Source organism: Myotis davidii, unplaced genomic scaffold (genome assembly GCF_000327345.1).
Source record: "Myotis davidii unplaced genomic scaffold, ASM32734v1 scaffold497, whole genome shotgun sequence".
In the NCBI taxonomy this organism is placed as follows: Eukaryota; Metazoa; Chordata; class Mammalia; order Chiroptera; family Vespertilionidae; genus Myotis; species Myotis davidii.
The window spans coordinates 4,128,640-4,144,602 of NW_006288434.1; the positions used below are offsets into that span (position 1 = coordinate 4,128,640).

Sequence of the window (15,963 nt, forward strand, 5' to 3'; positions counted from 1 at the left end):
GGCTGCACAAAGTTCCATCTTTTTGGAAAAGGACGCTGCTGCTGACTCTAAAATTTGTCTGCATTCAAGGACACATTCTCTTCTCTCAGCCAAGTTTTTTGTAGAATGCCAGGACAGGGAAGTGGCGTAGAAACCATCAGAAAAGCTGGGCTAATTGGCAGGGAGCTGTTGCCTAAATTAGAATTCCAACTGCAAACAACAACCGTCGAAACCTCAGCCCCGAACAAGGTATGTGCCTGGGAGCTTCTCTCAGAGATGGAGACAAGGAGAAAACACGGCAACTGGCTGTTTGCTGGCCTTTCATTGCTCTCTTCCAGCCTCATTTATCCTCGGCTGCAGATTTCATTCCCACCGGCTGCCTTTGGACACCTTCCAGCATCTGTTCTGCACTCCACTGCCTCTCAGTGTTGGTCCAAGCTGGCCAGATCCCTACAGCTATCCTCCTCTTTCTACTGAACCCCATCTGCCCATCATCACCTCCAACATGCAACACACGTACACATTCTATGCTTTTACTTCTTTAATTCCCCACTGAACTCACTTAGATTTTCATTATTTATCTTCTATTCATTCGTTTGATAATGTTATTTACCTAACATCCATGCATTTAGAATGAAAACTGTGCCAAACGCTGCCAAAACAACCTTTAACTGACTATTTCTTCTAAACAATTTTATAATTACCACAGCGACTGTGTGTATGTACACAACTCTCTGTCTCACTCTCCGTTCTGTTACTAACTGGGGACATGATGGATCTTTGTACCCTTAAGCGCTCTGGACTTTGGCATACAATTGGTACTGGGCAAATTCTAGTTAACCTACTGAGAGACCGATGCTGCCAAGAGCAGCTGTTCTAGCTACCCTCCACGGTGGAAGAAAGTCGATGCACTCTGTCTCACTTCTGAGCCACACTAATCCGGCCGACTTTGACCCATCCTCCTCCCCAAAACAAACATGGAATATTTATCCCCAACAAGTAACCACATGTCCTGACTTTGGCCCAAAACAAAACACTGAGGCCTAGAATCCTAGTTCTTTGCCTAAAAGCTCCTCATTAACTGTGAATTGAAATGACATCTTAGAACACAGGGGACGAGGAGACAGAATTTGAGTCCCCGTGCGGCCACACACCAGGGGTAACATCCTAAGCCAGCCACAATGTCTCCCCTTTAAGGGCCCCATCTGTAAGGTGGAAATGCTGGTACCTGCCTCCAGGGGCTTCTTGGGAGTGTAAAACAAGAGGGGCTGTGCTAAAAAGCGCTTTGAAAATACAAAGGCTTACAAAAATATTGAGGAACCTTTACTGCCTTCCTTTGGTTCACTAATTGCCTTTCAAAAAAGGCCCACAGAACCTTTTAAACTGAACTCCACACTGATGACTCAGACCTTTAATCTTTGCCATTTGGCACTAAAATTTAAAGCCAAACCTGGCCAAAGAAAATCTTCACTGACTTTCCTCACCATCAGTCATGCCTCAGGCCCTGCCGGCTGGCTCCCATCCTCAGAAATCTCATAAAGCTATGCCCTTAAAGGTCATCTATGAACTCAATTCGCCACGCCCAAGGACTTTTTCCTTGCCAATCTACTGGTCAATTGATGCTACCAATTTTTCTTGCCCCACGTCAGAGACCTAGCAATCGTGTGTTTTCTCCAGTTCTCAGACCCACCTTCTCAAAACTTTTGTCCGCACTTCATTCTCTTCCCACATCCTACCTTGAGAGGCTCCACTGCTCTGACCTCCATGCTCCTCTTTGAACCCACACTCTCACTTTGTGGACTCGCCCACCTCAGGACTTCAGGGCCCACTTTCTAAGCAAATAACTCATTGACAGCTTTCGCCCTGACCTTCCTCTAGGCCTGCTGGATGCTCACATTTGTATGGCTTACCATCAGCTCAACCATGTCATGCCTAAGGCAAAACCTGTTCTTTCCCCCAGAGACTGCCTCTTCATTCTGCTTTTTCTCTTCCTTGTCTGCCTTCCTCCCTCCAGGTTAGTAAATCACCCATGTCTGGCAGTTCTTTCAAAACACCTTGTGCAAGACCTAGTTACTTCCTGAAGAGCTTAGCACTAGCTCTGCATCTATCCTGCATCCCTATTGGGCCTACCTTCTTGACAAAAGGGGAGAGTCTTTATCTGTGGTTTAATTATACACTAAATTTTAAATTTGTGAAAAACGTTTCTTAGTAACCAATATCTGCTAAGCATTTTTTATACATTGTCTTGGGAAGAAGTTTTATTATTCTCACTTGGGACTAAAAAGATGCTGTAAAAGATTATATAATAGGTGTTTTTCAGATCAACAGATTGGGGGTCCTATGGTTTCCCCACTAATATTAATGGCACAGGTTTTCCAATTTTGTAAAGGTGTTTTGGGAACCAGTACCTCCACTATAATTCGTGCCCGCCCGCTCTGCCCCACCCATCTCAATGTTCCTGCCCAGTGAACGCACCAAGCCTAGGGAAGCATTCCAGTTTTTTTCCATATACGACCTGTCACTTTCTCCCCTGCATTGCCAGAACACCTTGCAGGCGTCACCACTGCCACGAAACCCCGCCTCTACCCCTGTGGGCAGGAACATGCCTGCATTAGGCTGCCCACAGAAAGTACCTGAGGGTTGTTTGCTGTTCTAGATGGTGTTGTTTTTTTAATTCTCACCCAAGGATATTTTTCCATTGATTTTTAGAGAGAGTGGAAGGGAGGGGCAGAGAGAAACATTGCTGTGAGAGACACATCCATTGGTCGCCTCGTGCACGTGCCACAAGTAGGACTGGCAGAGGGTAAGGGGGATATTGAACCTGCAACCAAGGTATGTGCCCTTGACCAGAACTGAACCCGGGACCCTTCAGTCTGCAGACCAGCACTCAATCCACAGAGCCAAACCGGCTAGGGCAGAGTACCTGAGGTTTCGATATGATTGCTTTGAGTTTGCATGCTATTCATATTTTAACATTTGCCTTTTTTTTTATAGCTCTAAAAAGAAAATCATGACTCTTGGGCTCTTTTAATTACTAAATAATGTGTCGAATAGGTTATGTAATTTCATCTCTGTGCCCCTCACCCCTGCCACCATTCCTGACACTTATCCCTCCATTCATCATGGGAAGTCCAGCCCCATTACCACCCTGCCTGAGCTGGACTAAGACCACACAGCCACGTTATGCACCCTTCTCCACTCATCTTGAGGGGCTACGTTTGCCCATCTACTGCCCCCTCTCACCTTCCAGCTGCTTCTCCTGTTCCCCCAGAGGCTCTGTCTGAGCTCAGTGAACAAATTCAGCCCGTGACATTTACCCCCTCTCCTCTAGAGTGCCTCAGCGCAGTTGCACTTTGCCTAACCTTACACAACGAAATCATGGCCAAAAAGAAAAAAGTCACAATACTCCAATTCATCTGCTTCCAGGAGCTCTCTCCAGCAAGCTGACTGTTGAACTAACTGAAGATGCCTGTCTCTCTGTGATGTGTATTCTTGGACTATTGGTCCATCAGAGTCAACTCCTTTGTGCTCGTTGTTTATTAAAAATTGCAGGCAGAGCTGCCAAAAGGCCAACAGCGACATTGAGACATAATTTATCAGCCAGCAACAAAGGGGCTCATGGGAAGAGAAGACAATCAGGGAAAAGAAAGGCCTGTGGATAGACTTGCACCACTTCAAGAACAGTCGGAGTCAGAACAGACCATCACAAGAGTGTTAACTGGGGCACTGACAGGACGGATCTCCTTCCATATCAATTCACAAAGATGTTTATGCCCCAGTTACCATTGGAAACATTTATTTATTTCTTTGGGCTTCCAGATCGGTGGCCTAGTTCCCAGTTTGCCTTTTCACATGGGGTAGAAGCTCCACATTCGGAAGCACGGAGCCAGTCCATTTTACCCTGGACAGGAATGGTCTTCAGGACCACACCTGAGTCAATCAGGAGCAGTAGAAATATGACTTGACTTTCGGTGATGGGCACACAATCCAAGATACAGACACGTATCACAGAATTGTACACTTGAAACCTATACAATCTTATTAACAAATGTCAGCCCAATAAATTTAATAAAAAGAAACTATTATTTTTAATAATATTTAATATTAAAATAACACTTTATACTTTTTCCTATAAATTACTTCATAAGATTCTCACAAGCCTGTGAGATGGGTAGAGCAGATATCATCTGTCCCATTAATAAGTGATCACTAGGAACTCCAGTGGTGCAATCGGTGAGTGCGGTACTTATAAAACGAGATCACTAATCTATTGCATGTGGGAGCATTTAACACTTAAAGTTTTTGGCAAGTCTTTGGAAACTTATATCAACATTGATGAACCAGTATTATTTTCCGGGAATGTCAAAGGGTAACTCATATTTTCTCCATAAATTTCCTGGAATCTTGCATGATTTTGGAGTCTAAGTATAATAACTTATATTAAGTGGATCTGTGGCTCAGAAATTGCTGTTGTCACAAATGATATATTACTTCCCCTACTCCAAGAATATAAGGTAAGTTACTTTTGTAATTTATAGGGCAAGGCAGAAATCAAGATATACCAAGTACACAGATTAGGTATAAAATAATGTAGCAGCATCCCTCTGAAATACAGAGCTATTATGAGAGCTATAGATTCTCTCTTCTACATAGAAATGAGCATGGTGTATGGTCACAATTGGAATTCTACTTGACAGAATACATGGTGCAGAATGAATAAGCATTACTCAGGCAATTCACAATTATACTCTCAATCCTCTCTTACTGTTCATTATACCAATAGAGCCTTGACTTTTAAAGGAATGCTTGGCAACAGTTAAAGCTGATGCCTTAAAAATGTGAGTTTGGGTATAGATATTGATCTATGGAACAAATATACAATAGCTGGGCCTCTCTCCTGAATTCTAGAGAGGCATCTGTCTGCTGGTAATCTTAGTTGGTAAGTCCAGAGGAAAAGAATTCTATCATCTCATTGCTAAATACAATTCCTGTGAAACTTTCTTAGTCCTGAGAGCAAGTCTTTCTTAGTCCTGAGAGCAAATGAGGTAAGCGATCTTTTTTATTGAATAGAAAGATGGAATAATGTTTTAGAAAAATTATAGGGAATAGGCAGAAAAGCCACATGGGTATGGAAAAATCATGAGTTTTTACCACATAACTATAAAATATAAAGGAAACTTCTCTTGGGAATCCCATGGCTCACTTGATTGAACAACAGTGATTTATTATCATTCAGCCAGGGTTCTAAACTTTGTGGGAGTGTATGGCGTTTTATGACACATGACTCTCAGCATCAGCTGTGACAGAGGAAAATGGCTGTTGATAGAATAGTTTGGACTAAGCTAATGAGATCCTTAGCTGGCAGCATCTAATAACCTCACAGGAAATATTAGGATGGAAGTCAGCCAACAAGCCCATCTTCATTTGCCCTTTCCTTGAGTTGGCACAAGTAGTAGGCACTTCTTTATTTCTCTGAAAAATTAATTTCTTTGAAAAAATCGGAATGGAGTCATTTCACGACAGCCACGCCTATATTTCAAACTAGGTAAAAGCTTTAAAGTAACTGCCTATCCCACTGGCTTATTCCATCCCATCCTTGTCCTCATTATGTCATCATGGGTGTTATGTCATAGCTACTGAAGGTGGAGGACCAATCAATAACTGGAACCATTTGAGAGGGGAGTGCCAGAAAGAAATGACCCACAAGGAAGTCTGGATCCGTGCAGAGAAGGGTCTCGTATGGCAGATTAGGAATAGGCAATAGCAAGCCACAGAGGATTTCTAATTAGGGGTGCTACAGACTGAATCTTTGTGTCCCCACAAATTCATAGGTTAAAATCCGAATCCTCAAGGTGATGGTATTGGGAGGTGGAGCCTTCCAAGGGCAATCAGGTCATATGGTTCCATTCTTCATGAATGGGGTTAATGCCCTTGTGAAATAGACCAAGAAAGCTCGTTTGCCCCTATCTCCATGTGAGATTCCAGAGGACAGGCGGCCCTCAGTGAGGAAGTGGGTCCTCACCAGACAGCAAATCTGCCAGCGCTATGATCTTGGACTTCCCAGCCTCCAGAACTGTGAGAAATAAATGTCTGTTGTTTTACGTTATCTAGTGCAGTGATGGCAAACCTATGACACACATGTCAGAGGTGACACGCGAACTCATTTTTTTGGTTGATTTTTCTTTGTTAAATGGCATTTAAATATATAAAATAAATGTAAAAAATATAAATCTTTGTTTCACTATGGTTGCAAATACAGGGGGGCCTTGACTTACGAGTTTAATTTGTTCCGTGACGGAGCTCGTAACTCAAATTACTCGTATGTCAAATCTTAAAGTGAACAAGTGAGACACGTGATGCTGGGCTGATGTTGTGGCGTTCACTGTGACGTTCGCTGCGCCAACTAGCGGTAGGGTATCTGAAGCTGGCTTGTAACCCGAATTTTAGCTCGCAACTCAAAGCAAAAAATCGTCCAAGAGACGGCTCATATCTCGAAAAACTCGTTAGTAGGGACACTAGTAAGTTAAGGCCTGACTGTATCAAAAAGTTTCTATATGTGACATGGCACCAGAGTTAAGTTAAGGTTTTTCAAAATGCTGGCACGCCCAGCTCAAAAGGTTTGCCATCACTGATCTGGTGTATTCTATTTTTGTTATAGCGGCCTGAATGGACTAAGACAGGGACTAGGGCATAATCCTATTTGTGCTTCAAAAAATCACTCTGGTGACAATATGGCAGACAGATTGGAAGGGAAAGACAATGTGAAATTACTTGGAAAGTTCTAGAAATAGACTGAGGGGGGAAATGCTAAGAGCCTGAATTAAGACAGTGGCTCTAAGGATCTAGAGAAGAAAAGAGATTCAACACTTAGTCAGCAGGTCCTATTCATTCTCTCTGCGAAACACCCCTACCACTTTAGTCAAATGTCCCCTATAGAATTTTGTTTCCTACCAGTGTAGGCCGCAGTCCAGGATCATGAATTGAATTTAGTTGTTATGTCTCTTCAGCCTCCTTTAATCTGGAATAGTTTATCAGCTTTCCATTATCTTTCATGACACTGACAATTTTTTAGAAGTATAGATAGGTCAGTTCTTTTACGGACTGTTCCTTCATTTTGGTTTGTCTGGTGCCTTCTCATGATTAGATTCAGGTTCTGTCTTCCCAGCTGGAATAGCACAGAAGCGACTTCGTGTCCTTCACAAGGTCACATCTGGAGGCCACATGACGTCTCCTGCTGCTGGTTATGTCCATCTCCATCACGGGGTCAGGACGCTGTCTGGTTTCTCCACTGTATACTTACTTCCCCCTCTGTGACCAATAAACAATCGTCGAGGAAATACTTTAAGACCATATAAATGTTCTCTTCAGCAGACTTTCCCCCCCGGATTGAACATTCTCCAGTGATGCTTATCCAGATTAGTCTTTCCCATGATGGTTGCAAAATGGCAATTTTTCCAGGACTCCATTTTTAACTGGGCTCATTACTGCCTGATATAAGGGATTACATGTCCCAGTCCAGTTGTAGATTTGTGACTAAATTACCATAGAAGTGTTCTGTGGGCCTCCAGTTAGTCTCTTTAAAAGCACAGGAATGCGGGGCTGGTGCTCCTTTCCCTCCCCATTCCTTCGTACCGCCTGTAGCACAAACATCATAGCGGCGGGCCTGGCAGCAAATTAGACCACCTTGGACCTTGCAAATGAAATCCTCACACAGAAGATGAAAGAATAGAAAGATAGAAACGTGGGTCTCTGTTTTCCTCTCTGCTTCAAACTGCAGCTCTCCCCGCTTCAGCTCTGCCCACCAGCTGTGCTCTCTTTCCTTTCCCTTAAATAGCTGGCTAAATGTGCAGGTTGTATTTCTTCCCAAAGTGATACTAAATGCTTTTAAACAAAGAGTAGGAATATAGTCAACATAAAGAAGTAAGAATTTGACCCGAAACACCAATCAGAAAGAACATATGCACCCCTATGTTCATAGCAGCAAAATTTACCATAGCTGAGGTTTAGAAACAGCCCAAGTGCCCACCAGCAGATGAGTGGATTAAAAAACCGTGGTACATTTACTCAATGAAATACTAGGCAGCTGTAAAAAAAGAAAGAAAGAAAGAAAGAAAGAACTCTTACCATTTGCAACAGCATGGATGGACCTGGAGAGTACTATGCTAAGCAAAATAAGCCAGTCAGAGAAAGATAAGTATCACATGATCTCACTCATATATGGAATCTAATAAACAAAATAAACTGACGAACAAAATAGATTCAGCGACATAGAAACATGGAACAGACTGTCAAATTTCAGAGGGAAGGTGGGGGTGGGGGAGAGAGATTAACTGGGGAACTTATGTGCATATATGCATAGCCCATGGACACAGACAATAGTGTGGTGAAGTCCTGGGGAGGGCGGGTACAGGATGAAGGGGGTCAATGGGGGAAAAAAACAAGCGACATTTGTAATACTTTCAACAATAAAGATAAATTTAAAAAAATAATAAAGTTAAAAAAATTAATTTGAAATAAAAATAGCTCACATGTTCCAGGTGCCCTCTTTTTCTTCATATTTTATTACATGTGGGTTGTTTCTTGCTCATACTCTCTAAACTATTATAATTGCTCTGCTTAACACAGTCCTGGGAATCCTGTAATAAAGCAGCCAATGTAATATTAACAAAATTTAGTAAATAGTGCACACAGACAACCTAAATTTCAACAAATGTCTGCCCGTTGTATAATAATAAACACAGCAAAACTCTGCTCATTTTAGACTTAGTGGACAGAAAAATCTAAATAAATGAAAAATCTGAATTAGAGACGTTTAAAGAGCTAAAATTTTTTATTACTTTTGGATACCTAGAGTAACTTGAACTGCTAAGGGTGAAGGGGGTGGGGTGTCCTCAGAAAACCTATTTGCCTGCTTTAGCAATAATAACACGTGGGTAGTTAGTAAGACCTACGTACATATAAATAGCAAACACACTTATCTCCTTTGAAAACATTTCTTCTTTTAACCACCACAACCAATCACTTCAAGGACTAATCTGGTCTTTTTAGATGGCATTGAGAGTTATTCTGTCCAAGAATGGTTTCATTAGAGATTTGCATTTTATTTTAATCTCACTAATTAATGTTATGTCCCTGACAAAATAAAGAGTTAGAAAAGGTTACATTGAATTAAAATACTGTATGTGATTTCAACTGTGAGGGATAGATCAATCTTTGTACTAGGCTGTGGTAACCCTCAATCTATCACTTTTAATTTTTCATAAATAAGTAGGCGGTAGTTTTGTTATAGTATTATCCATGTATGGGCCTTGGAGTTAGAAAAACAAATCAGGATTATCCCGAGGACTGTATACTGAGAATTTGCGGATTTTGAAATACTTATACTAATGCCTCTCTTCCCCACAAAAGTCGTAGGGATAAAGTAAGGAAAGAGCAAAGTGTCATGCAAAACCACAAGATTTAGAGTAAAACGACTTTAGTTTTTATCTGAAGCACAAAGCACCGTGATTTGAATAAGTCAAATAACTTCTCTGAGCTCGTTTTCCAGCTATAAAATGATACTAGTAACACCAGAACTTTATTTTGAACATTAAATTCAATCAGGCATGAGAAAACGTCTTGAAAACTGTTTAGTACCATTCAAATGCTAGACTAAAACATGAAGAAATGTTTAATTTGCATTTTATTGTTTTTAAAATAGAACTGTTCTTGGCCTAGGAGAAAAATTTCCTCTAGCACTTGGCATCTTTTGAAAAACTAATAACAAATGCTTCCACCCATGGTTGACTCATAATTATTTCATACTTTTGTGAAAAGAACATGGTAGAAAGTAGTGGTTTTAGACAAACTGTAAAGTCACCCCGGCATTTGTGACAAGTTGTTGGTCAGGAAAGCATCCCTGTGTAGATGCAATGTGGTGTTTAAAGTGGTTTTTACTGAAATATTAACAACTTTTAGCTCTGTTGTTAAAAATGAATTTGCATGTTGGTTTAACCCAGAGTACAGTTTTACGAAGATAAGTGAGTAACAGGATCCTGAGAGACAACAGAAAAATACTGAAGGGGAGACCTACCTTTAATATGTTTTTGTATTTGTACATATATGAAAACCAAAATAATGACTACTGACTAGACTAGATGGTGATTGGTGATAGCACCAAGGAACAATTTGTTTATTGTTAGCAGGGACTGTAAGTGCTGTACGGCAAATAACAAAGAGGAAGAGTAAATGTGTAATAACACAGCACCTATCAGAGCTCAGAAATTTAGAAATTTCACTCTAGTTGAAATGCCAGTCACTTCCTCCCTGCCACACTCTCCTGAGAGCGCTGCCTGCAGGCCGGAAGGGCGTTCCTTTAGGAGTGGGGGCCCGGCGCTGCTCTCTGACCATCCCATTTGATCAGGGCAGACAGACACACGGCTCAAAATGGGTCAATCGTATTCTCGGACACAGAGAGGCTGAATCGGAAGGCGTTGGCATTAAAGATGCGAGGTCATGAAGAGTTGCCAAAATCAGCAGCATGGCAGCCCCAAAGCCGCGTGCAAGGCAGTGTTAGGAGGAAAAAGAAACTAAAAGCCTGACGGAGAAGCAGAATAATCTGCAGAGAGGAATGTGCAGCAGATGTGAAACAAGGACAAGGTGAGGTTAGGAAACCAGGAAACTCCAGGGAGAGAGGGAAAGATGGAGAGACAGCATCGGGGAGAGAGAGGCTGTCTTACGTGCTTACTTTCCTCGGTTGAGTTCTGCATAACGTCTTAAAATAAATCTTGTTTCCTTTACACTGCTGGCTCGTGGGTTGTGGTTCCTCAGAACCAAGGGATACTTTAGGAAGACCCTCACTAACTGGACTGGAACCAAACGTAAGTAAGCAAGAAAGACATCTGCACAGTCAAAGTGCATTTCCAAACACTATATCGTAAAGCTCATGTGACACTAAAACACTCTCAGTGCTTATTTAATTTTTATCACAGCTATACTGAGATAGTCGCACGCTATAAAATTCGGCCTTCCTGTTACCTGTTTACTTTTACTTGACTTTTTTTAGCCCCACCAAGCTAGTGGATCTAGTGCCCTGTCTACAAGTAGCCTTAATGACAAAGAGAGAATGGCTAGAAGCAAGCCAACTACAGCAATAAAAAGTGATGGTTGACAGCCTAGCAGCAAAGGAAGAAACAGAAAAACTAAAAATAGGACAACAAAAATTAATAGGCTCTTTTTGTTCCGAGGAACAGCTCAAGTTACATCTAATATTAGGGGAAGGAGTTCCAAGGAATTAAAAAAAAACACACATACACAAGGATCTCAGCCCCACAGGGCCTCGTGGGAACCACGAAAAGCCAAATCACCAAGCCTCTGGAAGAACAGGCGTGTAGTGGAGCCAGACCTGAGGAAGACTGGACCCAGGACGCCAGGAAGAATCCACGTTACCCGGGACTTCAGCATCAGGAGTTCGTGCATCATCACCTACCGATGAGTTCATTTATGTGATTCAGCTCTCCTCTGGCTGCGCCCAGGGGTCTTTCGGCCTCTCTGCTTGACCCTATCTGGCTTCCTCATCCTCTCTTTGGAATTTGTAAACTGCCAGCTCTTGTCACAATCAGCACACTCAGTTTTGTTGTTTGTTTGCACAGCAAGGTGCTTTCATATGGTCAGGAAAGCCAAAGTCTTTGGGTGGGCCTGAATGTGGCAGTCCCCTCATCTCCACCTTGGCCACGCCCTCTGCACTCATCTCCATAGCCAGCTGGGTATTCTTTCCCACCTCACAGCCCCTCTTCAGGACTGCTACCTGCTTCCTGTCACTTTTGCTTGCTCTACCTCATGGGCTCTCTCTATACACTCTTTTAGCTCCCATTGCAAACCGGTACTTCCCAGGGCAAACCCCCCGAAGGGAGAATCTGGACCATCGTGCCCATTTCTAGCTAAATTTTGCCCACTGGTTCATATAGTAGACTGCTGGCCGGTCCAGAACAGGGCGGCTGAGGTCAGGGGTCTGCTTCGCGTCATCTGCTGTGGCTGAGATGCCTCAAGTTTGCTTAGATCAGAACACAGCTGTCGGGGCCAATGCCTCAGCAGGGACTATTAGCAGCCAGTCACCTGTAGGAGGGGCTTCGGGGGAGACAGACACCGCAATTGTCCAGTGCGTGGATCAGAGCGACCTAACTCTAAACCTTAAAAAGCCTGAGAGTGTCAGGCTCCACCTAGCCTCCCCCCAAATTAATGTCTATGATGCTAACAGGGAGGCTTTAAGTAAAAGTTAAATTGTGTTCAGTGTCCTTGAAGGAAGCAGTGATGTCTACAGGATACTTTGAAATAATTTCCACTGAAGATTATAAAACTTAAGATAATGGAAAATATTTAATGGGTACTCGGATATTTGAGAAACCTTGGATTTTCAAAAAAAAATCGAATTTTCCTTTGAACTAAGAATTAGCCCTGGTAAGTTGTGAAGAACAGAAGCCCCGAACGTCTTCTAATCCTGGCTCTGCCACTTACCAGCTAGCAAATTCTTTAGTAATGCAGTGCTCAATCTCCTCATTTAGAAAACAAGGGTAATACCAGCAGCTATCTTGTAGGGTTGTCAGATTAATTGAATCAATCCAGAGAGAACCTGTAGATTGAGTACCTGGTGCACAGTTAGTGCTAAAAGTTGTTCGTCATTATTATTACTGCTGCTGTTGTTTTGTTCTTATATAAAAAGGGAGCTACGTACTGATACATTAGAAAAACTTTTATAATGGTTAAGGTTTTCTGATCTGTCCATATTTTTTCTCTTTTCTTGGACATTTTGTTCTCACTTTGCCACACAAGTAACGTACTGCATTTCCATATGAAACAGGCTGCTTTAATCACCCTGCTGTACTGTGTAACAGCAGTGTTCTGTTTGGGGGTGTCTGAGTTTATTTTAGCCCTGGTCTGGTCTGTCTGCCCATGAGCTTATCTACAGCCTAGACTGGAAGGCAGCGCAGGCACGGCAATCCTCAGAGCAGGCTCCACTGCAGACAGTTGTCAATTTGAAAGCAAACACCTTTGAAAAACAACAAAGGCTCTCACTGATGCCAAAGGATTTATCTAAAGACTGCCTCTCTTTGGAGTCTCTGGCCAGTTCTAGGATGACTTCCTGCCTGGAAACAAGACAGAAAAGTGCCGGAATGCGTGCATGCCAAAAGGGCTGGGGCTCAAAAGGAGTAAGGCTTGGTAGTGAAGCCATCAGAACCAGCTAGGGAGCTTATGAAAATATATCAATGCTGGTCCCACCTTGGGCCAGTTAAATTCTAAACCTCAGCTGTGGGGAGGGGCAGGGGGAGAACAAACAGCCATATTTTTAAAGTTCCCTCAATGCTCCCCCCAAGAGCTCCCCACTGGGGCTTCCTCTAACTTGCTTCTGCCACTGGGCAGGGCCTCCTCAGAAGTCAGGTGTCCAGGCAGGAACAGAAGACCCTGCCCAAGAAGCTGCTCATCACAGCAGCCTCCTCACCAGTCAGCCAGGCCTTACCCTCTGCTTAGCAATGAGCAGAAACCGAGTGGGAAGAGAAAAGAAGGTTCTGATTAGTGTGGCCTGCCTTCACAGAGCCTTCAAAACAGTTAGGAAGCCAATATTCACACACAAGCAATGATGGCAGAGCTGTGGAGCCTTCGATTGAGGCCGTGATTAAAGGATGTGCTTTGAGAGTTCAGCCAAGGATGAGGGGAAAGGTTGACATGGAGGAGATGGAACCTCCTGAGAATGAGTAAGATTTGGGGACAAAGGGAGCATGAGGAAGGCAGTTACAAGAACAGTGAACAGAATGAACAGGGTCAAAGAAAGGGCATGGGGTGGGGCAAGTAATAACCAGGGCACTCTAGCTAGGGTACCGAGCTTTCCTGGAAATAGAAGGAAATACACTTGCATGATTTCAGTAGAGTGGGGCCAAATTATAAAGGGCTGGTGTACTAGTTTGAGTAATTTAAACATCATGCAATAGGGAACAGGAAGCTGCTGTGGGGTCTTGAGTAATGATAGACAATGTTTTCAAGTAATCTAACAGAATACTGGAGGACACCAGAGGAGGAAAAATGACTGGGTCATAGAGATCGTTACAATAATACCAATGTGAAACAAGAAAAAGCATATGAAGGCCTATGGTCACAGTAGAAAGAGATAAAGAAAGAAAGTAAATTCTAGAAATATGTTTACATTTTTTGAGTATGTGCTAATTTTGACTTTGATTTTTAGCAGACTATATAATACATGTACATTATAAAATTTGAGAATCCACATAAAAGAAAAATACCGTGCATAATCTCTCTAAACTCAAGTAACCACTGCTTTGACATATTTCTTTCTAGTTTTCCATATATTTTTATGCATTTGAGCTCTCACTGACTAAGCAATTTTGTAACATGTCTTTAATATAATAGTGTGAGAATCTTCCCAGGCCTTAATAGCTCTAAGCTTCATTTTTGTAGCTGTGTGGCCTTAGTTGGTATGGATACACCGTGATTTACTTGTCGGACAACAGCTTTCAAATTGCCATCAATTCTCCTGGTAAAACAGTGCTGTGTTGAAGTACATCTCTATGCATTAATCTTTGTCCATCTTGATGGTTTTAACCCTAGGATAAATTCCTCGACATACCATGAGTGCATAAAGCTTTTTTTTTTTCAGAGTTCTTACTACTTACTGAGAATTTGCTTCCCAAATGTATGGATTAATTGGCACTCCTGCCAACAGATTATAGCAAAACTGGATTCACTCTACCTTTGCTAATTTGCTGGAGTAAAATATAAAACCTAATTTGCATTTTTTATTTGTGAGGTTGAACTTTTTATGTGCTTATTTAGTCACCTGCATTTCATCACTATGAATGCTCTGTTCATTCTCCCTTTCCATCAGGAATAAATTTTAAGACTGAATATATTAAGGATGAAAAAAGAGAAAAGAGTCATGTTCTTGGCAAAAATAAACAAGACAAAGTAAAAAGAAAAAAAAAAGATCCCATAAACAAAATGAAAGGTTAAATAGCAAGCTTAAAAAAAAGCAATATATATGGCAGGAAAGAGACTACTTTCCATAAAATATAAAGAGCTTACACCAATCAATAGGTCACTAATCTAACAGAAGAATGGGTAGCGGACATGAACAAATAGTTCTAGAAAAGGAAAGGAAATACAAGTGGACTTTCAACACAAACAGATACTTAACCTCACAATAAAATATGCCAGTTAACAAATTTGCAAAAACCAAAATGTTTAACAATAGACTTTGTCAAGAGGCTGTTGGGAAACAAGCACTCATCTATTGTTTGTAGACTGTTAATTTATATGCTCACTTTGGGGAATAGACAACAGATATCAATTTGGAAATGGACATATCCTTTGACCCAACAATTCCACTTTAAGGAATTTATCTTACAGATCATTCACAATGTGTATGCAATAATATGTAACTCAGAAAATACTTGCAGATCTGTTGGTAAGAGCATAATACTGGACACAATGTAAGGTACATCAATAGGAGGTTATTTAAATAATATATGTGCATCTATACAGTTGAGTATTACTAATCCATTCAAAAGAACAGTAGGTACTGATATACTATTTCTCTAAGATATATTGAGTAAAAAAGCAAGGCTCAAAAACTATGACTTGTAAAAGGGATGGGGTAGGGAGGATATATATATACACATATATATACATATACATATATATACATATATATAATCTGCATTTACTTGAACAGGCACAAACTTGTTTGGGATTGATACATTTGACACTGATAATAACAGTTGCCTGGAGGAGGGGTGTTGAAGGTATGGGAACTGAGCCAGGGAAGTAAAAAGAGAGTTTCACACTACGTTTTGTTCCTTTTGAATTTTATATCATACACCTGCAATGGGAAAATGTGGCTGTTGAGAGTATGATGATGGCTTATCTACACTGTGTGAGATCAAGGTTCAGAAGAGCAGCTGCTTGGATTCTCTCTGAATTATGATTCATATAAAGCTG

At 41.6% G+C, this 15,963-nt stretch overlaps 1 long non-coding RNA gene across 2 annotated transcripts in view; it reads right to left on the reverse strand.

Annotated features, from left to right (window-relative positions):
- Nucleotides 1-15,963, reverse strand: part of LOC102767762 — a 70,302-nt gene that overhangs the window by 39,857 nt on the left and 14,482 nt on the right. For both annotated transcript variants that reach the window (XR_435484.2, XR_001513285.1), the window contains 2 exons: nucleotides 10,706-10,826; nucleotides 8,508-8,615 (listed from right to left, as the gene is read on the reverse strand). This is a non-coding gene — a long non-coding RNA (uncharacterized LOC102767762). The remainder of the gene's footprint in view (nucleotides 1-8,507; nucleotides 8,616-10,705; nucleotides 10,827-15,963) is intronic.